Source organism: Palaemon carinicauda, chromosome 11, assembly GCF_036898095.1.
Source record: "Palaemon carinicauda isolate YSFRI2023 chromosome 11, ASM3689809v2, whole genome shotgun sequence".
In the NCBI taxonomy this organism is placed as follows: Eukaryota; Metazoa; Arthropoda; class Malacostraca; order Decapoda; family Palaemonidae; genus Palaemon; species Palaemon carinicauda.
Window position 1 is genome coordinate 139,040,636 of NC_090735.1, and position 22,924 is coordinate 139,063,559.

At 49.2% G+C, this 22,924-nt stretch overlaps 2 long non-coding RNA genes across 2 annotated transcripts in view; one reads left to right on the forward strand and one right to left on the reverse strand.

The window, feature by feature from the left end:
• LOC137650244 (uncharacterized) overlaps positions 1-22,924 on the reverse strand; it is a 473,662-nt gene that overhangs the window by 174,797 nt on the left and 275,941 nt on the right. The window lies entirely within an intron of this gene.
• The window catches only part of LOC137650241 (uncharacterized), a 121,712-nt gene that overhangs the window by 9,189 nt on the left and 89,599 nt on the right, over positions 1-22,924 (forward strand). The window contains exon 2 of the long non-coding RNA XR_011045943.1: positions 4,822-4,880. This is a non-coding gene — a long non-coding RNA (uncharacterized lncRNA). The remainder of the gene's footprint in view (positions 1-4,821; positions 4,881-22,924) is intronic.

Consider the following 22,924-nt stretch of genomic DNA (forward strand, 5'->3'; position numbering starts at 1 on the left):
TCAGAACATGAGTTTTGGCAAGTTCTGACTCTAATGAGGGCTCTCAACGGGTTTTCTGACCCAGAGATCCCTCCTCGAGAGGGCAAGAACACGGTCTTGGACCGTGTCTTTGGTACTCAGAAACCCTCCAAGACCAGTGCAGCACTGCCCTGGTCTCAAGGCGTTAAGAGTACCAAGGACAAGATCTCTCTACAGCTCTCCGAGATGTCCTCCTCCAACCATTCCAGTGCCACCAACAAGCTCCTTCCACCTCCTCGCGTACAGCAGAGGAGGTACTTAGAGATCCTTGAGGAGCCTTGTTTAGCTCTTCCTTTTCACCACTTGCTGGAAGAGCTTACCAGGGGAGTCCCTCTTGAGAGAGACTCCAACCGGCAGGTCTCATTCTCGGCGACCGAGATCCTTAACCAGGAGAAAGTTACGAAGTGTGTAATGCAAGCCACTTCGTGGCTCGATATCTGGTTGGGGAGCTTAGGTATCCTGATACGTTATGAGGATTTCTCCAAAGAACATAACAGGAAAGCTATGGAGACCTTTCTTCTCTCAGGTACTTGCACGATCGAGTTTCTGGCCCACCAAGTCTTGAACTTGTGGGCAAATACCATTCTGAAACGTCGGGATGCAGTATCTGAGAGATTCCATCAGAAGGTCCCTAGCACCGAGATCAATAGGCTCAGACATTCCTCTCTAGAGGAATCCATCTTGTTAGAGCCTAAGGATGTGGAACATGCCGCTGAGAGGTGGAGGAAGTCTCATCAAGGCTCCCTTCTTCATAGGGTTTTAACATCCAAGCCCTATAAGCCTCCAGCACCACAGCAGTCCTGTCCAGTCAAGACCGCTAGAACGACGACAGCAGCGAAGACCTTGGTGTCTAATCCTGTCGAAGAAAGGAAAGGCAAGAATCCTAGAGGGGGCACCCAAGGCCGCAAACGCTAGGATAGGCAGTCCCCCTGCATATCCACCAGTGGGGGGATGCCTACAAAGTTGCTCAAACAGGTGGAAGCAACTCTGGGCCGATTCCTGGACAATCTCCGTGATCAGTCTAGGATATCGCGTCCCGTTCATAACATCTCTACCTCCCGTGACGATGAATCCAGTGTCGTTGAGCTCCCTTGCCATGGGATCAGCAAGGGGGCAAGCCCTTCGGGAAGAAGTCCAGGCCCTGTTGAAGAAGGGCGCTCTCCAAGAGGTCCTCTACGAATCTCCAGGCTTCTTCAGTCGACTCTTTCTTGTAAAGAAGGCGTCTGGAGGCTGGAGACCAGTCATCGACCTCTCAGCTCTGAACAAGTTTGTCAAACAAACTCCGTTCAGCATGGAGACGGCGGACACGGTCAGACTAGCAGGAAGACCGCAAGACTTCTTGTGCACACTGGACCTAAACGACGCGTACTTCCAGATACCAGTCCATCCGTCTTCAAGGAAGTACTTAAGATTCAGCCTAGACAACAGAAAGTACCAGTTCAAGGTGCTGTGCTTCGGTCTCTCCACAGCACCACAAGTCTTCACCAGAGTGTTCACCCTAGTATCATCTTCGGCACACAGGATTGGTATCCGTCTCCTCCGTTATAATGGACGACTGGTTAATCCTAGCAGACTCGGTGTCATCCCTTCTTCAACACCGAGACAAACTTCTGAGACTTTGCCAAGATCTGAGGATCATGGTAAATCTCGAGAAGTCCTCACTGCTTCCCACTCAAAGACTGGTATACTTAGGCATGATTATAGACACCAATCTCCACAAAGCCTTCCCATCAGACGACAGGATAGCAAGGCCGAGGAAGGTCGTAAGGCCTTTTCTCAGACGAGAAGAATTTCCAGCCCAATCGTGGTTACATCTCCTCGGTCACCTTTCATCGCTGGCTCATCTAGTTCTAACGGTCGCCTCAGGATGAGATCCCTTCAATGGCGACTCAAGTCCCGGTGGAGTTAAGCATACGACTCCCCGGACATCCTGATCCCCATGGGACCTGCAGAACTGATGGATCTCCAGTGGTGGGTGGCAGACGAGAACCTACGAAAAGGAGTGGACTTTCTCGTCTTCCTCCGGATTTGATGCTTTTTTCGGACGCTTCAAAAAAAGGGTGGGGGGCCCACGTGCTGCACCACACGACCTCAGGCCTATGGTCAGAGTCAGAAAAGTACCTCCATATAAATCTCCTAGAGATGAAGCCCGTCTTTCTGGTCCTTCAACAGTTCCAACAGTACTTGGCAAGTCACTCTGTGGTGGTGATGAGCGACAACACCACAGAAGTGGCCTACATCAACAAACAAGGAGGTGCTTTCTTGCAGCAACTATCCTATCTAGCAGTAGAGATACTGAGATGGGCCGAAATCCACTCGATACCACTATCGTCACGCTTCATTCCGGGCAAAAGGAATGTGCTCGCCGACAACCTGAGCAGAGCATCTCAGATAGTGAGTACCGAGTGGTCTTTGGATCATCTAGTAGCCAACAAAGTCCTGACTTTGTGGGGTTCTCCGACTGTGGACCTTTTTGCAATGGCCCTGAACTTCAGGCTCCCGTTGTACTGTTCCCAGTCCCAGACCCCAAGGCTCTCTGGCAAGATGCTTTCAAACAACGGTGGGACAACATTGACGTTTACGCCTTTCCCCCGTTCTTTCTGATGAGGAGGGTACTCAGCAAGACCAGAGCATCGGTCAATCTTTCAATGACCCTCATAGCTCCGCTATGGCATCATGCGGAATGGTTCCCGGACCTTCTGCAACTTCTAACGGAGCTACCAAGAGAACTCCCTCCACGACACAATCTACTCAAATAACCACATGCCAACATCTTCCACAAAGCCGTAGGTTCACTACGACTTCACTCCTGGAGACTATCCAGCATCTCTTCTCTGAGAGAGGATTTTCACAAGAAGTTGCTGTCAGGATGTCTGGACACCTGCGAAAGTCTTCGGCAGCAGTCTACCAGGCAAAGTGGAAAATTTTCTGTTGTTGGTGTCGTGGAAGGGGTATCTCTCCACTCGATGCCACTATTCCAACAATAGCGGAGTTCCTCGTGTATTTGCGTGAAGAAATGCGCCTTTCAGTCTCGGCAGTGAAAGGCTATCGCTCAGCCTTAAGTCTAGCCTTCAGGCTGAAAGGAGTGGACATTTCTTCATCGCTAGAACTTTCTCTACTCATACGTAGTTATGGACTTGCCTTCCCTCAGTTGTAAGTGAGACCTCCCCCATGGAACGTGGTTCGAGTTCTCAGGTCTCTTTAGAGACCTCCTTAAGAATCATTACGCCAGGCATCAGATCGCCACCTAACCTGGAAGACGGTATTCCTGCTAGCTTTGGCCTCGGTGAGTCAGCGAACTTCATGGTCTCTCGTATGACATCGCCCATTCAAGGGGATGGGGGGAGGTAACGCTCAGGTTCGTCCCTGAGTTTATTGCTAAGACTCAGAATCCTGGAGTGGTGGATCCTCGATTCGACTTTATCCGGATTTCTAGTCTCTGTACTATAACAGATGACCCAGACCATCTCTTACTATGCCCAGTAAGGAGCTTGAGGCTGTAACTCAAAAGAACAGCTGTAGCCCGTCTTCATGTGCCAGCACTATTCGTCAGCACAGGAAGGACTAAGAGGAGGGTCACCAAGAACACCATCTCTGCATGGATTTGTAGGGTCATTCACCTGGCCTTGAATCCAGACCTTCCTCTGTCACGTCGCCCTAGAGCACATGATGTCAGGGCCATAGCTACGTCCCTGGCCTTCAAAAGAAATTTTTCAGTGACGCAGGTTCTTCAAGCTGGGGTGTGGAAACGTCAAACAACATTCACATCCCACTACCTGCAAGACGTAACCCACAGGAGACTCGATACGTTCGCTATCGGCCCTGTGGTGGCTGCACAGCAGCTGGTTTAAAACTTCAAGCTCCTTATTGGACAAGTAGCAGAAGGTTGAGGGCATTGTTACCCGGTTTTAGTCTGCATGAATGAAAAGGTTTGACTGGCCCTTATTCTTTTCTTCATCATCCCCTCTCTTGGGGAAAGTAGCATCCTGGGTTCTCTGCATAGCTGACCTCAAACCACTGTAGGTAAACCATGCTCCCTTGTGTTACTGTTACGTCCCCATACCCTGGCGAGGTGGTATTGGGAAAGTCCTAGTCTACAAGTTTCCATCTAAAGAACTTCAGAACAACTTCCTAGGACGAGTCACACTTTGTCATACCTTTACACACAGCTTGCGTAGGCCGCAGTCCTTGCGTAGCAAGGTTCTAGCGAGGTGCAGGGACTCCTTATTTCTTGGGTGCTTACACACTCAAATAACAAGCCCCCGGGCAAAGCCTAAAGCCAGACTGGCTGGGACGTCCACCTTTCCTAATGGGTGAGTCACCCCTATTAAATAGCGTGGTTTGTATTCCAGTTAAGGAACGTATGACAAATTCGTAGATAATTTGTATTTTTCCTAACTATACAAACCTTAGCTATTTAACCAAACTTGCCCGCCAGCCCTATCCCCCTCGAAGTCCTACCTCCAAGCAAAGTGAGCTCAAGCACAGGTGTGTGATTGGGGGGGGGGGGGGTAGCAAGCTACCCTCCCATACCCCTGCTAACTAGCGGTGTGGGTAGTAAACCCTCGTTAAAAATTAATGGCTCTTCATTTCAGCTATGCCGAAAGTAATACCCTTATTAAATAGCTAAGGTTTGTATAGTTAGGAAAAATACAAATTATCTACGAATTTGTCATATTACATTAGGAATAAAATTAAAAGAAAAAATTTATTAGTCGTACAATATTTGAAACTTTTAAAATGTTATAGTGCAGTAAATACAGAGTATTAAATCATTAATGTTTTTACCAATTTCTTTTACAGCACTGATGACTTGTCGGCGTACTGTACTGTGCCAGTAGTGACTTTTTGTAGGATATCCAGTAAGTTTTTGAAGTCAATATTTGTTTCTTATGGTTACTTAGGGTATGTATATTATACATATACACTATATTGCTCAATTCACTACTACATACTAGGTATGTGTACTGCGCCTTATGTATTGGATCACAAGATCAAGCGCAACTTTGCTATGTAGATCATTGTAAACAGTAAGTGATTTAGTATGTGTACTGTACGGTCCTTTTTTCACTTTTTTTTATTGTCTTAGGGTAGTCATACTGTACGTTCATTAATAAAGAACTAGAACTACCCGTGTATTTACAGCACAGAATACAAACTATGCAGCAAAAAGGAATGTATTAGGTGACAAGTTAGTACCTAAAATATTCAATATAACTGAAGTTTCACTTAATTATTTCTAATAATAATGCATGTAATATTCATATATTAGTATCGTATTATGAAATTAAAAAAATAGTGAAATAAGTCTTTTGCATTGCTTATGTTAGTAAGATGATGGAGACTGATGATATGCTTTCCAAATTAGCTTATTAATGCAAACTACCAAAGGATGTTTTTTGGGGCTCAGGCCATGTCGTCCTGATGGAAGTTCCTTTAGGGTAGCTTCCTAGGGTATATTTGACTACGGTGATATTCCCAGAGAATTTTACCTTAAGGTATCCAGAATTCTAACTCCTGGAGCGAATATCCCTAAATAAATCTTAATGGGATATCGCGTAATATCAGAGGACCTATTCTTGACACGCCACATAGCTATCTTGACCCCGAACAGCATTAACGCTTCGAGGGGTCAAAGTGGCAAGAAAACAAAAAATAAGAATGAAAGGAGAGCCGTTAATAAGGTACCTCTCCTATCCCGCTTCGGGTGTGTACATGACGTCGCCGATGGTGCCATCTTTATTCCTTATCGCGTAGCTCTACTACTCAGTGTTTCCCTTGTGATTCTCTCGTATTCTTGGATTTATTTCAACATTATGATGCTTTCTTCAGCCTCTTCTGCCTCTGGAAAGTTGAGTATTATCTTGTGTATAAATGTAAGCTCTTGTTGTTTTGAATTAAATTGAAAGTGATATTAACGTAGACAAGAGCTGATGCCTACCGGAGGCGTCCTGGACGCTGTCGCTCGCTATGCATGAGTCATTTAGTTAGCCAGAGCGACGTTCCCGGTCATTATGCTTTAATAAATCTAGCTATTTAGCTTTCCTAATGGGAATTCTTTATATGATGCTGTTAGTAAATTCAGTTTCGGCGATTGAGGTAACCGATCCTGGCCTACGCTAGGCTTCGTAGCCTAGGTGTTTGGGTCTAGTACTTTCATGCATGATATGCAGATTTCCGAGTGCTATAAATTTATTGAAGCTATAGGCATATTTATACATGTAAGATATTGTTGAATATTAATCTTCCAAGATTGTATAAGAGAGAGTTACGGTGATTTAGGTAATCGATTCTCACCGCGCCTAGGCTAGTAGCCTATGGGGCTTTAGTATACTTTCGCACACATCCCCGGTTGTTCTTTTCTCCTCTGGAGACTAAGTTCAATCCCTTTTTCCCTCTGAGTTAAGCCATAGGCTTAATCCTAGTGGTTTTAACTGAATAGTATTCTGGTATAACTATACTAGGGTGTTTCTGTCCTGATCCTGTAACCAGAGTGACTTGTTTTAGGTTTGGGCAGAACATCAGAGTAATTAGTCTGGGGTCTTTATCTTTCTGGCATAGAGAATGAGATTTCTTTGCTAGGTTAGGTACAGACATAGGAGGCTTAGCCTCCCTAGACCACATCCAAAGATTTCTGTACGAGATGATTCCTTCTAATGGTCTAGCAGACTAGTCCAGTGTTGTTATTCTTGGGTTGGAGGATGAGATTCTCCATTTCCTAGTGAATAGCAACATCAAACTTTGTTTTGGTATTGAGGAAGGTGGCAAGTATTGCTGACCTCCCTCCCTATAGATAAACCTTAGCCGTTGGGGTAAATCTCATACTAGAGCAAAGTTTGCAGGATCCTTTTCCCCTTCCCCCTCTATCCTTAGTACTGTAACGGCCTAGCTATTACAACTCTTGGCTGTCGTTCTACATCTGTACCTAGAGTAGGTTAGGATGTGGGACTGGCTCGGTCCTCTGCCGGCTGGCAAAAACGTGCCGGCCGGCAGAGGCCTAACTTCTGTAGAGTGATCCCAGACCTCCCTTGGTCTACCATCCATTTCTGTCGGTAGAGCCCGGCAGGCTATGGATAGAAGGAAGCCTGAATGTTACATTCTCCCCTTCCTTATGATCACTCATTCTGGATGGAAGGCCGTAAGGCATTGCCGCCTTATATCCTTACATTCATACTGTTTTTCTTGTTAGTGTAATGTACCCCTAGCCTGGCTGCCGGCTTAAATGGCTGGCAGCTGGGCGGGTGGAAGTTCTCTGGTTCTTAATTACTGCTGGCCGGCATAGGTATCATCTACCATTGCTGGTCGGCAAGGGAAGCACACCATAAGATCTGCCGACCACTACGATTAGCGGCCGGTAGCTAGGTGCTGTTGTTTTTTGGTTGCTGATTGGCGCGCGCACACACAAACCAGCGATCTGCCGCCCAATAGTCTGAAGGTAATATCCCTTCGAACTATACTAGGGTACGCGCCGGCCGGTACGGCAGGACATTATATGATATACAGTAGCCAGTATTTTTACAGTATCATATATACTGCATGGAGAAAACTATAGTATAGAGTATATTGTAACTAAAGTTTTTCCAATATACTTGGTGTTACCTTGTCGAGATCTAGGACGCCTTAGTTCCGATATCTTTGATCGTGGACGTTTTTATCGAGCGACAGAGGCGGTGATCTGGGTTCCCTTGACGCCAGGAGTCAGAACCTTAAAGAGATGTATCCTGTTAAACACATGTCACTACTTCCGTTAGATCTTCTGACTCCATCACAAAAGATAGTTTATTTAAGGATGGTGATTCAGAGTCAAGTTTTTTCGGGCTTTTACATCTCCCCTTAAAACGGAGAAATCCGTCTTGAAACTGCAGTCTTTTCTAAAGATGAAGAAGTGTTCTGCGAGGAAGTGGATGAGTGTGTTGGGAACCCTCTCCTTGTTGGGAGGGGGTTTTTTCCCTGGGAAGGCTGAATCTTTCTTTGTGACCATTGATATGTCGCTGTTCATCCTATTTTTCCTGGACCAGGGTTCCTTTCCCGGCCAGTCAGAAGCTAGAAGCTATTGTCCTTGTGTGATTTTTCTTCATCCTCTCCAATTCTACCTTAATCATTTTGGGACAAGGAGAGGATCTAGAGTCGGTATGCATCCCTTTTCGGATGCCAGAGGAAGTTCCCTTCAGTGGTGGAACGATCCAGTCAATCTTCCAGAAGGTCACTCCTTTGAACAGAGGAGCTCAGACCTTGTGTTGTGTCCCTACGTCTTGGACTCAGAGTGGGAGCGACACTGGACAGTTGGAAGCTTCGGAACTATGGACATAAGAGCTTCCTCATCATACAAGGAACTGTTGTCAGTCCAGTTGACCCTCAAAAAACTTTGAAGGGTCAGTTTGGACAAAGGGGTGCAGGTCAATGCCGATAACACCACAGTATTGGCTTTCATTGCCAAGCAAGGCGGAACCCACTCGAGGTCCCTTTACGGGACTGCGAGGAGGCTTCTCATCTGGGCAAAGGAGAAGACTCTTATCCTTCTAACAAGGTTCATTCTAGGGGGGAAGAACGTATGGCAGACAGTCTCAGCTGGAGAATGGACACTCCATTGAGTAGTTTGCAAGAATCTGTGGCGACTTTGGTGTCGTCCTTGTATAGACCTATTCGTGTTTTCGCAGATAAAGAGATTAGAATTTTACTGCTCTCCAGTGCCAGATCTCAAAGCAGTTCACATAGACGCTTTCCTGGTAAGTCTGGTCCAATCTGGACGTGTACGTTTTTCCACCGGTCAATGTCCTTTGCAAAGTGATACAAAGTTTGTGTCACAGGAAGGGACCAGGTGACTCTAGTGGCCTTCTTTTCATCCTCAAGAGGATGGTTCACAGAGTTACTGGAATGGATGATGGACTCTCCTAGAAGCTTTCCTTTAGAGTAGATTTACTCAGACATCCTCTCTTGGAAAGGTACCTTTCAAGTCTCCTAGCTCTTCATCTAACTACCTTCAGTCTATCGAAACTCACAAGAGCTAGAGGCAGCTAGGGCTTTTACAAGGCAATAAGGACTTCTACCATCAGGATTTATCAATCCAAGTGGGAGGTTTTAGTGAATGGTGCAGAGTCAACTCTGTTTTCTCTTCCAGTATCTTTACAGCTCTGATTGCTGACTTCCTGTTGTACCTTCGAAGGAAGCTCATTTGTTCATCCTCTTCCATCAAGGGATACAGGAGTCTGTTAGCGACTGTAGTCAAGCACAGTATCTTGGACTTTTCGAATGATAAAGTACAGGTACTTCTCAAATCGTTTGAAACATCGAAACAACCAGGATCCTTTAGCTTCGATTCTGGATATTGTCCTGAAGTTCCTTATGAGTGACAGGCTTGAGCTCTTGCATTCTTCTTCATTTAAGGACCTCACGATGAAAACTATTTTTTGTGATAGTCTTGCGACAGCTAAAAGAGTTAGTGAATTCATGTGTTTAGTTAAAACGTTGGCGATAACAAAGCTATCTGCTCATTGCAGTTAGGCTTCCTTGCCAAGAATGACTGCTCTTCTCAACCTTGGCCCAAGGCTTTTGAGTTTCCAAATCTTTCGGAGGTGGTCGGCGATGAGTTGGAGAGAGTCCTGTGTCCAGTAGACCCCTGAAGCCCACATTACAGATGTCAAAAATGTTCTTTCAGTCTTCATCAGACTCTTATAAGAGAGGCTCATATGCATCACAGTGAGACTGGCCTAAAGTTTTTAAAGGTCAAGACGCATAAAGTTAGTGCTGTAACAACTTCAGTGGCCTTCAAGCAGAATAGATTGTGGCAGAGCATTTTGGACACAACCTTTTGGAGGAGTAAATCTGTGTTCACTCCACACTATTTGAAACGTGTCTAGACTCTTTATGAGGACTGCTATTCTCTGGGACCATTCATAACAGCGAGTGCAGTAGTGGGGGAAGGATCCACCACTACGTTCCCATAATCCTAATACCTTTTTCTTCTCTTGGAACTTTTATGATTTTATGGTTGTTTGTGGAGATTGCGACAGTCTCCCACAATCATTGATTTTAGTCAGGTGGTCAATTTGTTCCTTGAGAGCGCCCAGAACAAAGGTATTGGAAGAGGTCCTGTCACATAGAGGCTTTTAGACCGGTTTGACAGCTCCTAGAGGTTTTCAGCCCCCTGGGTGGATTGCTGGATTCCATAAGGAAAGTGGACATAATGAAAGAATTCATTGAAGTCAGCTTCCTTATCAGGTATTAACCCTTAAGTTTGTTTATTAACTCTTAAGTAAACAATCCCTACTATATTGGCTGTCTCTAACCCTCCACCAAAGGTGTTAATCAGCTATATATATAACTACCAGGTAAGTCTTGTTTAAAAATGTTATTTGTTCCGTAACTGAAATACAAACCACGCTATTTAATATGGGTAATTACTTTCGGCGTAGCTGAAATGACGAGCCATTAGAATTTTAACGAGGGTTTACTACCCCACCGCTAGTTAGTGGGGGGTAGGGAGGGTAGCTTGCTACCCTCCCCCCCTCACATACACCTGTGCTTGAGCTCACTTTGCTCTCTGCTCGGGTGGTAGTCGGACGTGTCCGCTGTCACCCTCGCCTTCTTTGACAGCCATTGCTATTACTTTTTGCTTTTCCTTTGACAGGTGTGTGTGAAGTTGGCCTCTGCTATGCGAAAGTGTCCTGGATTACCTGACCGCCCTTGTGGCACGTATATGTCGGCGGTCGACACGGACCCCCACACCCTATGTCCTTACTGTAGGGGCCAGTGGTGTGATAGGAATAAAGTGTGTGGCGAGTGTAGTGAGTGGTCTACCTCCCAGTGGGAGAGGTTTTCTCGGCGCCGGGAGAAGAAGTCCAGACGGGATATTTCTCCTTCGAAGGTTTCTTTGAAAGGAGAAAATCCCAAGGGCTCTTCTTCCATGGCCCAAACCTCTTCCGAAGCTCCCACTCGATCGGTTTCTTCCAAGAAACTGTCGAGTGGTAGCGTAGGCCGTAGGTCTGTTGACCGATCTCGGGGTTTGGGAGAGGGAGTTGCCTCCCATAGCGAGGCAGCTCCTCCTCCTCCCCCGGGGGAGGATTTAAATATAAATATGCCTGTTTCTAATAATGATTTGTTACAGCTTTGGGCTTCCTTGGGGCTTCAGGGTTCGCCCTCCAAGGAAGCCTTGTTTGACATGATCAGGTTGGGGGTAGCTGTCAAACAATCGCCGACTTTAGCAGAGGTTGATCCTCTGTCTATCTTCGATGTTGTCGTGGCAGAGGCTTCCGATGAGTTATATCAAACCTCTGCTCGTGATGTTCCCGATGTAGCTGAAGGCTTAGTTCCCCCCTCTGAGCATCCTTTGAGGGAGGAACTAAGTTCAACGGTCTCTCCTGCCGGTGATTCTCCCCCTCGGGGAGTTCAATCACAGAGACTCCTCTTCGGAGGACTGCTGATGGTCAGCCCGCTGACCCCACGGCCCCCAGAGGGCGTATAAGGCGTAAAGCCCGCCTTCCTCTTCGCCATAGAGGCCTTCCTTCACCTCACAAGGGTGTTAGGAGGCGCCTCTTCGGTTCATCATCACTGCAGTCTGCCGCAGAGGAACCTCGCCATCGTTATCCGACTCTACCAGCTACATTCCTGGACCTCTCTGCAGATCGTTCGCAATCTGCTTCGGTGGAAGGTCGTCCTTACAAAGGGCACGCCGACCTTCCACCCGCCAGACCTGCTGACCTGCCGTCGCCGTTCCTGGCTGCTGACGCGCTGTGGGCGCCAACACATCCCTTTGTAAAACGGGCAACGGTCCCTTCGGGGCATCAAGGGCTTTCGCACAAATTAGTGCATAAGTCCCTTACGCGCCAGGTCTCCCCTGCGCGCCAACGTTCACATGCGCGCTTGCGGCGCTCGTCTTCAGGAGTGGTTCCTGTTAAAGCGCGCCAGCGCTCATCTGCGCGCCAGCGCTCATCTGCGCGCCAGCGCTCATCTGCGCGCCAGCGTTCACCTGCGTGCCAGCGCTCACCTGCGCGCTAGCGCTCTCCTGATCGCCAGTAGTGCGCCCTAATCCTGCTGTGCGCCATGTGCGCCTTCGTTCACCTGCCCGCCAGCACTCGCCTACACGCCAGTGCTCGCCTGCGCACCAACGATCTCCTGCGCGCCCACGATCTTCTGATCTGGGGGCAGTGGGGAAGTTAACCTCTTCCCCTGCTCTCCAGCACTCATCAATGCGCTATCGATCGCCAACGCTCCATCCTTCACCAGCGCGCCATCGCGTGCAGTCTCTAACGCGTGCTCACGAGGTTGCGCACGCGTGCCCACCACCACAGCCAGATGTGTGCTCTCATGCGCGCCCGCGCGCAAGGGATATATCTCCTGCGCGCGCTCGCCCAACGTGCCCGCGCGAAAAATCGCCTTCGCACGCGCGATCGCTTAGTCATCCTTCAGGATGCCCTCTGCCATCTCCAGCCTCTGCGCGCCATCGCTCGCCCGCGCGCGCCCGCTAACATTCGCCCGCGCGCGCCCGCTAACATTCGCCCGCGCGTGCCCGCTAACATTCGCCCGCGCGCGCCCGCTAACATTCGCCCCCGCGCGCCCGCTAACATTCGCCCGCGCACGACCCAGGGCAATTCCCATCATGCGAGCACCAGCGCGATCCCCATTGTGCGACCGCCAGTGCGATCCCCATTGTGCGAGCGCCAGCGAGATTCCCATTGTGCGAGCGCCAGCGCGATCCCCATTGTGCGAGCGCCAGCGCGATCCCCATTGTGCGAGCGCCAGCGCGATCCCCATTGTGTGAGCGCCAGCGCGATCCCCATTGTGCGAGCGCCAGCGCGATCCCCATTGTGCGAGCGCCAGCGCGATCCCACGCGTAAGGCTGCAGGACAACGCGCGGCCAGGTTGTCATCATCGTTTTACCCCCCCCCCCCCCCCCCGCAAGCGCAAAACAGCGCACTCGCCGGTGGGAGGGAGGATTCCGGATAGGTCCAGGGACTTTTCTCCTTCATCTTTGCAGGCGAACCCCCCTTTGGTAACTCCTCCTAGGGATTAAACGATCCCCTTGCCTTCAGAGGAAGTTTCTGACAGCATAGCTACGTCCCTGGCCTTCAAGAAGAACTTTTCAGTTACGCAGGTTCTACAATCGGGGGTGTGGAAGCGTCAGACGACCTTCTCAGCCCACTACCTGCAAGACGTGACCCACAGGAGGCTCGATACGTTCTCTATCGGCCCTGTGGTGGCTGCACAACAGCTGGTTTAAAACCTCGGGCTCCTTAATAGACAAGTAGCAGAAGGTTGAGGGCATTGTTACACGGTCTTAGTCTGCATGAATGAAAAGGTATGTCTGGTGGCCCTTATTCTTTTCTTCTTCCTCCCTTCTCTTGGGGAAAGCAGCATCCTGGGTTCTCTGCACAGCTGACCTCAAACCACTGCAGGTAAACCATGTTTCCTTGTGTTCCTAGTATTAAGCTAATACTGTCACGTCCCCATACCCTGACGAGGTGGTATTGGCAGAGTCCTAGCCTAAAGTTTCCATCTAAAGGACTACAGGTCAACTTCCTAGGATGAGTCACACTTCATACAGCTTACGTAGGCTGCAGCCCTTGCACAGCAAGGTTCTAGCGAGGTGCAGGGACTCCTTATTGTTGAGTGCTGACACACTCAGATACTGAGTCCCCGGGCAAACCCAAAAGCCAGTACTGGCTGGGACTTGCTACCCTTCCTAAGGGGTGAGTCACCCATATTAAATAGCGTGGTTTATATTTCAGTTACGGAACAAATGACAAATTCGTAGGTAATTTGTATTTTTCCTAACTATGCAAACCTTAGCTATTTAATCAAACTTGCCCGCCAGCCCTATCCCCCGTGAAGTCTTACCTCTAAGCAAAGTGAGCTCAAGCACAGGTGTGTGTGAGGGGGGGGTAGCAAGCTACCCTCCTTACCCCCCGCTAACTAGCGGTGGGGTAGTAAACCCTCGTTGAAATTCTAATGGCTCGTCATTTCAGCTACGCCGAAAGTAATTACCCATATTAAATAGCTAAGGTTTATATAGTTAAGAAAAATACAAATTACCTACGAATTTGTCATTTTCATTATAATATGAATTTTTGAACTTACCTGGTATTTATATATAATTAAATTTCCACCCTCCTCCCCTCTAGAGACAATGGTCATGGAAAATATGATGGAACAGGGAATGGTTCCGAGGTACTTCGCTAGGGTGCGCAGGTAGTACACTTGGCTATCCAATCGGTGATTGGCGCGAGTTTTTAATTTTCTGCCGTGACGTCAGAGACGTAATCTATATATATAAATACCAGGTAAGAATGTTCAAAAATTAATTTTATAATGAAAATAACATTTTTAGGAAAATATTTGTCCTATTAGTATACTTTCTTTATTAGAGATTAAACTAGCGTACAGTCAAATTTATACTACGTAGTACTCATTTTGATCGATACAGTCCCACAAAATACTTTGTATCGTTATTTAATATTTCGATATTGGGAATACTAATATTAATCGTATAGCCTATTGGATTCTCATTCAAGCCCTTGGCGAAAGAGTAGAATCTCTCGCAGCGGGCAGGTCTAAATTATGGTCTGATGTGAAAGAGTTGAAAAGTTCAAGTTTCAGGGCTTAAATCAGTGCAGTGGAGGGTGCGGCTGCTCGGACCTGTAGTTCTCCTAGCCCTGGACCTCTTCCAAGCTCCCCAACTCCTGGGAGAAGGAATGTTGACAGGCAAAGGGAGGTGAGAGGCGTTAGCCCCCGAGCGTACCTGTTGACGCTTCCCAAGACGCTCGCCCTCGCCATGGGAAAGGCGAGGTGAAAGTGTTATTCGCCGTCGGATGACGCAGCTCACAGACGAGGCTGGCGTCTTACATATTTCCCTTCCTGCTAGACAAGAAGAAAGTTGCTCGTCATGATGCGAGCGTCAAGATTCTAAACAGCGCCATGACGCTGAGCGTCAGAAAGCCAAGCGTCAAGGGGTCATGACGCCGAGCTTCAAGGAGTTGGACTACATCACGCCAAGCATCGAGTAGTTGGATGTCGTGATGCCGAGCGTCAGAACCTTGGAAGGCATGATGCCGAGCGTCGAGAAGTTGGACGCCGTGACACCAAGCGTCGGAACCTTGGAAGTCATGACGCCGAGCGTCTAGAACTTGGAGGTAGCCATGATGCCGAGCGTCATGAGGAACATCATGCTAAGCGTCAAGAGACTGGTACGCATGACGCTGAGCGTCAAGGAGTTGGACGTCGGGACGCCGAGCGTAAGAGACTCGGACGTCATGAAACCGAGCGTCGAGATGGCGAACGTCATAGTTCCGAGCGTCAAGATCGCGAACGTCATAGTTCCGAGCGTCAAGATCGCGAACGTCATAGTTCCGAGCGTCAAGATCGCGAACGTCATAGTTCCGAGCGTCAAGATCGCGAACGTCATAGTTCCGAGCGTCAAGATCGCGAACGTCATAGTTCCGAGCGTCAAGATCGCGAACGTCATAGTTCCGAGCGTCAAGAGCCCGAACGTCATAGTTCCGAGTGTTAAGCGTTGGAACAACGTGATGCCAGGCGTCATGATAATGGACTCCTTGACGCCAGAAGTCAGGATATTAAGGAGTTGACTCCTAGGAAACAGGACGTCTCTACCTCGATTAGAGACCTGTCGGAAGAAGGGATCGACGATCATTTTTCCCCTAGTGATCATTTAGAGGAAATCTCGGAAGGAGAAGATCCTAAGACCCTTCGACCTTCTGTGGATTTAAAGAAACTTATGAGTTTTTTTTTCCCAAAGAGTTTCCTAATTATTTTGTTCCTGCTGCTCCACTTTCCCTGCCTTCAAAGGTTATGCTAGGGAAGGCGTCGAACGAGTCTCTGTTCATGAAGATGGTGTTGTCTCGCTCATCTAAGAGAGCCTTGAGAATGATGGGGGACTGGTTGCATTGCAAGAAAGACCAAGGAAAGACTGTTTTCTCTTTTCCCCCGGCCAGATTGGCTTCCAGATCTAGCGTTTGGTACGAGACTGGAGAAGTTCCCGGCTTGGGAGTTCCTGCCTCTGCCCAAGGTGACTTTTCGAGTCTGGTGGACACCCCTCGTCGGACAGCCATGAGAAGAACCAAAGTGCTCTGGTCAACGTCAAAGCTTGATCATCTTCTCTAAGGCGTCTTCAGAGCTTTCGAGGTGCTCATTTCCTTGACTGGACTCTGGGAGCCTTGGGAAAAAAGGTTTATGCTTTGAAGGATTTGGACACTGAAAGCCTCATCCACATATGTCTTGCATGGACAAGCCTTAAGAGACGGATCCAATGAGTCGGCGGCCCTTTTTTCGGCAGATGTAATGAGTGTGAAAGTTTGTCGGAGAGAGAGTGAAGAGAGTATGATCGCTATGTGAGGCGATTGGAAAAGGACAGAATTAAGAGAGCTAGATCTTCGAGTGTTCTGACAATTAGGTCTTCTGATAGTCAAGTCCTTTCTAACTTGTCTAATTCTAATGTTCCTGATCCTAGCCCTAAGGTAGTAGTAACAGACTCTCTTGTGGAGTTGGAGGTAAGTGAGCCTACTATGAAGGATATTACGGCTGCTATTTCTGCCTTGGGTGTTAAAGTGCAATCTCTTACATCGGATAAGGAAGTGATGTGGGGGGCAGTACGTGGTTTGCAGCGCAAGTTCGGGGACAGTGCTAGTGCAGTGGAGGGTGCATCCGTTCGTGTCTGTCATGCTCCTAGCCCTAGACCTCTTCCATGCTCCCCAACCTCTGGGAGAAGGAACGTCGACAGGCTAAGGGAGGTGGGAGATTTTGATCAGCGAGCGGACGTCCCTTCGAGCGATCCTGTTGACGCATCCCAGGACGCTCCCCCTCGCCGCAGGAAAGGTGAGATGAGGAAGTGTTCGTCATCCTCGGAAGACGCAAGACCCAGACGCGGTTGGCGACAACCTCAAGAATTGAGACCTCCCAAGAGATGCAGGTCCCCCGTTACGTTCCAGCAACCCTCTTGTAGCAATTGGAGCTCTCTGGAGAGATTTCTGTCGAAGGAGGACGACGCATCCGCGCCTAAACAGAGGTGTAGGACGCATAGCTCTTCGGAGGAAGGAGACATGCACATTACGTCGGTTCACGCCTCTCCCCCTCCCCTGGATTGGGAGGTGTCGCAAGGGGCGTCAACACCTCTTCGCCAGAAGACCCCAGCTAGAGTCGCCGAAGCTGTAGACGTACGTGCAGTACCATCTCCAGTTGTTCTCGAGCAGCATGAGGCACCACAAGCAGCGTTCTTGTCAGAGCTTCAGCAGTCCATTACGTCTCTGTTCGACGTTTACAAGTTGCAAGGACTAAGAGAGGAAGCACGCAAGAAGGAATCTAATCACGTCTACAGACCCAGGAAGAGGATAAGACCGGAGTTAGGACAGCGAGACGCTAACAGCCAGCAAGACGCGGACTTGCTACAAGTTGCAGCGCTCATGGACGCTCCATCGCAGCAAGCTGGACGCGTGACGGGAGGTGGCAAGGATCATGACGCTCCCTCACAGCATGCTGGACGCGTGCATGACCCACGTAAGCAGGACAATGAGCGTGATTCCCCCACTCGTTCGACATCGGAAATCGCCAATCCTTTGGAAGAGATCTCAAAGGAGGAGACGCAAGAAACTCTTCATGAGGCGGATCTGAAAAGATTACTTGCGGTATTGGCGGACTTATATCCGAATGATTTTCAGCACACCACAGTGTTGGCCTACATCAGGAAACAGGGAGGCACTCGTTTGGATTCCCTTAACGAGGCAGCAAAAGATCTCCTGCTGTGAGGAAAAACGAACAATATAACTCTGATAACCCGCTTCATAGAGGGAGAGAAGAATGTCAGAGCGGATCTTCTTAGCAGAGGAATACAGGTTCTCACGACAGAATGGACCCTACATCACGAGGTGTGCAGCTGGCTTTGGAATCTGTGGGGAGAACCGTCAATAGACCTCTTTGTGACGCAGAGAACAAAGAGGTTACCTGTTTATTGCTCTCCAGTCCCAGACCAGGAAGTAGTGGCAGTGGACGCCTTCCTCATGGAGTGGGAAGGACTAGACACGTACGCCTTCTCCCCATTCAAGATCCTAGACAGAGTCATGAAGAAGTTCAGGGAGTCAAACAACGCCCGCATGGCCCTGATAGCTCCGTTTTGGCCCATGAGACCCTGGATCACAGAAGTGATGGAGTGGCTAGTAGACACACCCAGATCATTACTTTGTTGGAACGATCTACTCAGACAGCCACATATAGAGAGATACCATCAAAATCTCCTCGCTCTCAATCTAACTGCCTTTCGACTAATGAAAAACTGGGAAAAGCGAAGGGCTTTTTGAGGGAAGCTGCAAGAGCAATCGCGAGAGCGAGGAGGACGTCCACAATCAAGGTTTACCAGTCAAAGTGGGACGTGTTCAGGGAATGGTGCAGAGTTAACAACATTTCCTCTTTCAGTACCTTTTTAACTCAACTGACTGATTTTCTGTTACACTTAAGAACTCAAGAGAAACTAGCAGTATCAACCATCAAGGGATACCGCAGCATGCTAGCTTCCTTCTTCCGTCACAGAGCTATTGACGTGTCGGGAGACAAGGATCTCTCGGACCTCATAAGGTCCTTTGAGACAGTTAAGAGGAAGGACAACCCAACCCCCTCTTGGAATTTGGATGTAGTCCTGATGTTTTTAACCTCGAGCAGGTTTTAACCTCTCGACAAGGCTTCGTGGAAGGATCTCGCTAAGAAGACCCTATTCCTGGTTGCGTTGGCAACAGCCAAGAGGATAGGAGAATTGCAAGCCTTTAGCAAATGTAGACTTCAATGGAGAGAATGCAGTCTGCTCGCTGCAACTAGAGAACGAGAATCCTTCTCAGCCATGGCCCAGATCCTTTACCATACCAGGGTTAACTCATTTAGTAGGACAGAAAAAGGAGAGAAGCCTCTGTCCAGTGAGGGCCCTAAAATTTTATCTGCAGAGGACCAAAAACATGAGAGGACAGGCAGACAACCTCTGGTGCTCGGTGAAGAAATCTTCGTTACCCTTGTCAAAGAATGTATTGGCGTTCTTTATCAAGAATTTAATATGGGAAGCTCACCAGAACTGTGACGAGAAAAGCTTCCCAATCCTCAAAGTCAAAGCACACGAAGTAAAAGCTGTGGCAACTTCGATGGCTTATAGACACAACAAGTCTATGAAATCGATTTTGGAAGCGACATTCTGGCGAAGCAAGTCAATCCTCGCAGATTGTTACCTAAAAGAGGTACAGACCCAATATGAGGATTGTTGTTCCCTGGGTCCGTACGTTGCCTCCGGCGCCGTAATTAGAGAAGGTACTACTGCCTCTAACCTATAACCTTGTTTATACCCTTGCTTTTTCTTGAACTTGATCTCACAGGTTGTCTGTGAAGGTTGTTGCAACCTTCCACAGTCTGGGGTGCAAGTCTAAGTTAGGTTTTATGGAGTGTGTTTTTAGTGTGTTAGTGGGTCAGGTGGTCAGCTCATTGTCCATGGCTATGCCAGGATAGCAAGGGTGGTGGTCTAGTCATGTTAAGGTCGAGGACTGTGTGACAGCCCCACAGAGACTTTCTACACCCCCCTGGGTGGATTGCTGGGTCTCACAAGGAATGCAGGTGAATGAAGCAGGAAAACCATGAAGCCTGCTTCCTTATCAGGTAGGAACCAGATTATTGGTACAGCTAATTTGTAGCAATTAATAATTATACAAATTCCCAACGGTGTTGCGGTTCTCTAACCCACCACCAATGGTGTCAATCAGCTATATATATGTAACTATCAGGGAAGTTAGATATTTAAAAATGGCATTTTCATTTTAAAATAAGTTTGTTCCGTAACCGGAATACAAACCACGCTATTTACAAAGGGTTACCTTTTAGCGTAGCTGAAATGGCGAGCCATTAGAATTTAACGAGGGTGTATTACCCCCGCGCTAGTTAGCGGGGGGTAGGGGAGTGGTAGCTAGCTACCCCTCCTCCCCCTCACACACAGGTGAATACTCACTTTCACTTTTGGCTCGGACTGTGACAGACGTTTTTGTCTTGGTCCTCTCTTGGCAGCCATTGTTTGTTTGTTTGTTTTGTCTTTACTTAATCGCTTACTTTTCATTTACTCAATATATATGTAAACATGTTTTCATGTTTGTATATATATTTGAGTATAGAAATAAGTAAGTTTCCTTTTCAGATTTGTGTGTGTAGTGTACGATATCTTCGTGGAGGCCTCGGCAGTTAGGCCACCACGGCGTAATTTTATGGGTGGCGATCGAGTTTGACTTATGTCTTTCTCTCTCTCTCTCTCTCTTGAGGTCGTTCACCTTTTTACTACGTGTTACTACGCCCTTGTAGCCTAGCTTTCTTTCAGTGTGGGGGGTTGCTACGCCGTACGTTTGTCTCAATTAGTTATGAATCTAATTGTAGTTGTTTTTTTTGTTTTTCAGCTTGTAGAACGATTCCTTTCGGGGTTTTCGTTCTTTCTTTAGTGTTCATTCATTTTTAAATTACATAATTACATAGTTACATAATTATAATTGTTATAATTCTGTTTTGGTTACAGCTCTCCTTCCGCGAGTGTAAGTGGTTGTGAGGGCACGTGCCTGTTGTGTAATTCTTGTTCCTTTCCCTCGGGATTCCTCTTCGGAGCCTTCCCGGGGGAATGAATGTGTACTAATATTATTTGTTTTATTTTTTTACAGTTACCGATCTAGTTCGTTTCTGTAATATAGCAACGGTGTGAGCTGTCTGGTTGAGTCCTGGGGATTCGGCTGTTGCTGCCTCCCCCCTTGTATTTTCGTCAGGGGCGTGTCTCCTTCTACTGGTAGTACTCCCATACGACGGACAGCTCTCCAGTTCATTTTAGAACTCTCAGGAGGCTTGCCTCCTTGGGCGGGTAACTTTCCTTCCGAGGGAAGTTTTTCCTGTCCAGGCTTGAGTTTTTTCCCTTTTGGGGGGTTCTTCTCTTGCCTTTTTTTCGTGCGACTATGCTCTTGGTGCTGAGCGGTCGCACCTGCAGTTTCGCTCAAGGGGCTGGGCAACTGCAGGAGCTCCTCTTCGGAGGATTGCTCCTTTTAGGTCACTGGCTGACCAGTCTCTTCCACGAAGTGTTTCTCTTTCGTTCGCGAGAGAGTACACTCATAGAGACTCCTCTTCGGAGGTTTCTTCTGTTGCTGTTGCTGTTGCTGTTGGCTCCCTCGCCGTAAGGCCCACCGTCCGCCTCGTCGTAAGGGCCTCTCATCTCCCTATAAGGGTGCTTGAGGCGCCTTTTTGGATCTCCGTTTGCAGCCTACAACTCCTTTTTCTCGATCTTCCGCCTTGGTGCAGATGGACAGCAGTCTGATCTCGTCTTCCGACGGGCAACGGTCTTCCCGACGGATAACGGTCTTCCCGACGGACAGCGGTCTTCCGACGGACATCAGTCTCCCGGCGGACAACGATCCCTTCGGGGCAAAGGGTTGCCCCCACGGGGGTTCTTCCCTTGCGTGTCAGGGTTTCCCTGCGCGCCCTTCTGCTGTGTTCTCTCCTGCTCCTGCTCAGTGTGAGCACACAGGCGCTCTTCTGCTCATCAGCGCTCTCCTGTTCGTCAGCGCTTTCAAGATGATCATCCCTGCGGTTCCTGTTGGTTCCTGTTACGTGCCCTGTGCGCCCACGTTCACCCTCGCGATCTAGAACTTCGATTCAGGTCGGGGTCAAGGACTCTTCTCCTTTGCGCAGGCTTCCACGCGTAGCCTTCTGCTCGTCAGCGATCATCAGCTCGTCAGCGATCATCAGCTCACCAGCGATCATCAGCTCGCCAGCGATCATCAGCTCGCCAGCGATCATCAGCTCGCCAGCGATCATCAGCTCGCCAGCGATCATCAGCTCGCCAGCGATCATCAGCTCGTCAGCGATCATCAGCTCGCCAGCGATCTCCGGATCGCCCACGTGTGTTACAGCCGGCACGCCAACGTTCTCCAACACTTCTGAAGGAACATGGTTCGCCAGCTACTAGCTCACCTGCGCATGCTGATCGCCATCGCGCGACCCCTAACCGCGGATGCTGATCGCCATCGCGCGACCTTCAACTGCGGATGCTGATCGCCATCGCGCGACCTTCAACTGCGGATGCTGATCGCCATCGCGCGACCCTCAACTGCGGATGCTGATCGCCATCGCGCGACCCTCAACTGCGGATGCTGATCGACATCGCGCGACCCTCAACTGCGGATGCTGATCGCCATCGCGCGACCCTCAACTGCGGATGCTGATCGCCATCGCGCGACCCTCAACTGCGGAGGCTGATCGCCATCGCGCGACCCTCAACTGCGGAGGCTGATCGCCATCGCGCGACCCTCAACTGCGGATGCTGATCGCCATCGCACGACCCTCAACTGCGGATGCTGATCGCCATCGCGCGACCGCACACCTGCGGATGCTGATCACCATCGCTCGACCCTGCGCATGCTGATCACCATCGCGTGACCCTCAACTGCGTATGCTGTTCGCCATCGCGCGATCGCTCACCTTCGCATACTGCTCGCCAACGCACGATCGCTCACCTGCGCATACTGCTCGACCATCGCGTCGGCATAACACAACGCGCCATCACCAACCTGCGCGTTAGCACTCACCAGCTCACCATCGATCGCTTGTTGATCCATATCGCCAGCTGTCCTCCTCGCCCACGCGGCAGCGCGTTTCCTCGCCATCACGCTAACGCTTGCGTTCGCCGCCTCGGACTCGCTCTCATCCACCTGCCCACCCTCACGACTGCTCGCCCGCTCGCCCGCGCGACCGCTCGCCCGTGCAACCGCGCGACCGCTCGCCCGTGCAACCGCGCGACCGCTCGCCCGTGCAACCGCGCGACCGCTCGCCCGTGCAACCGCTCGCCCGTGCAACCGCGCGACCGCTCGCCCGTGCAACCGCGCGACCGCGCGACCGCTCGCCCGCGCGACCGCGC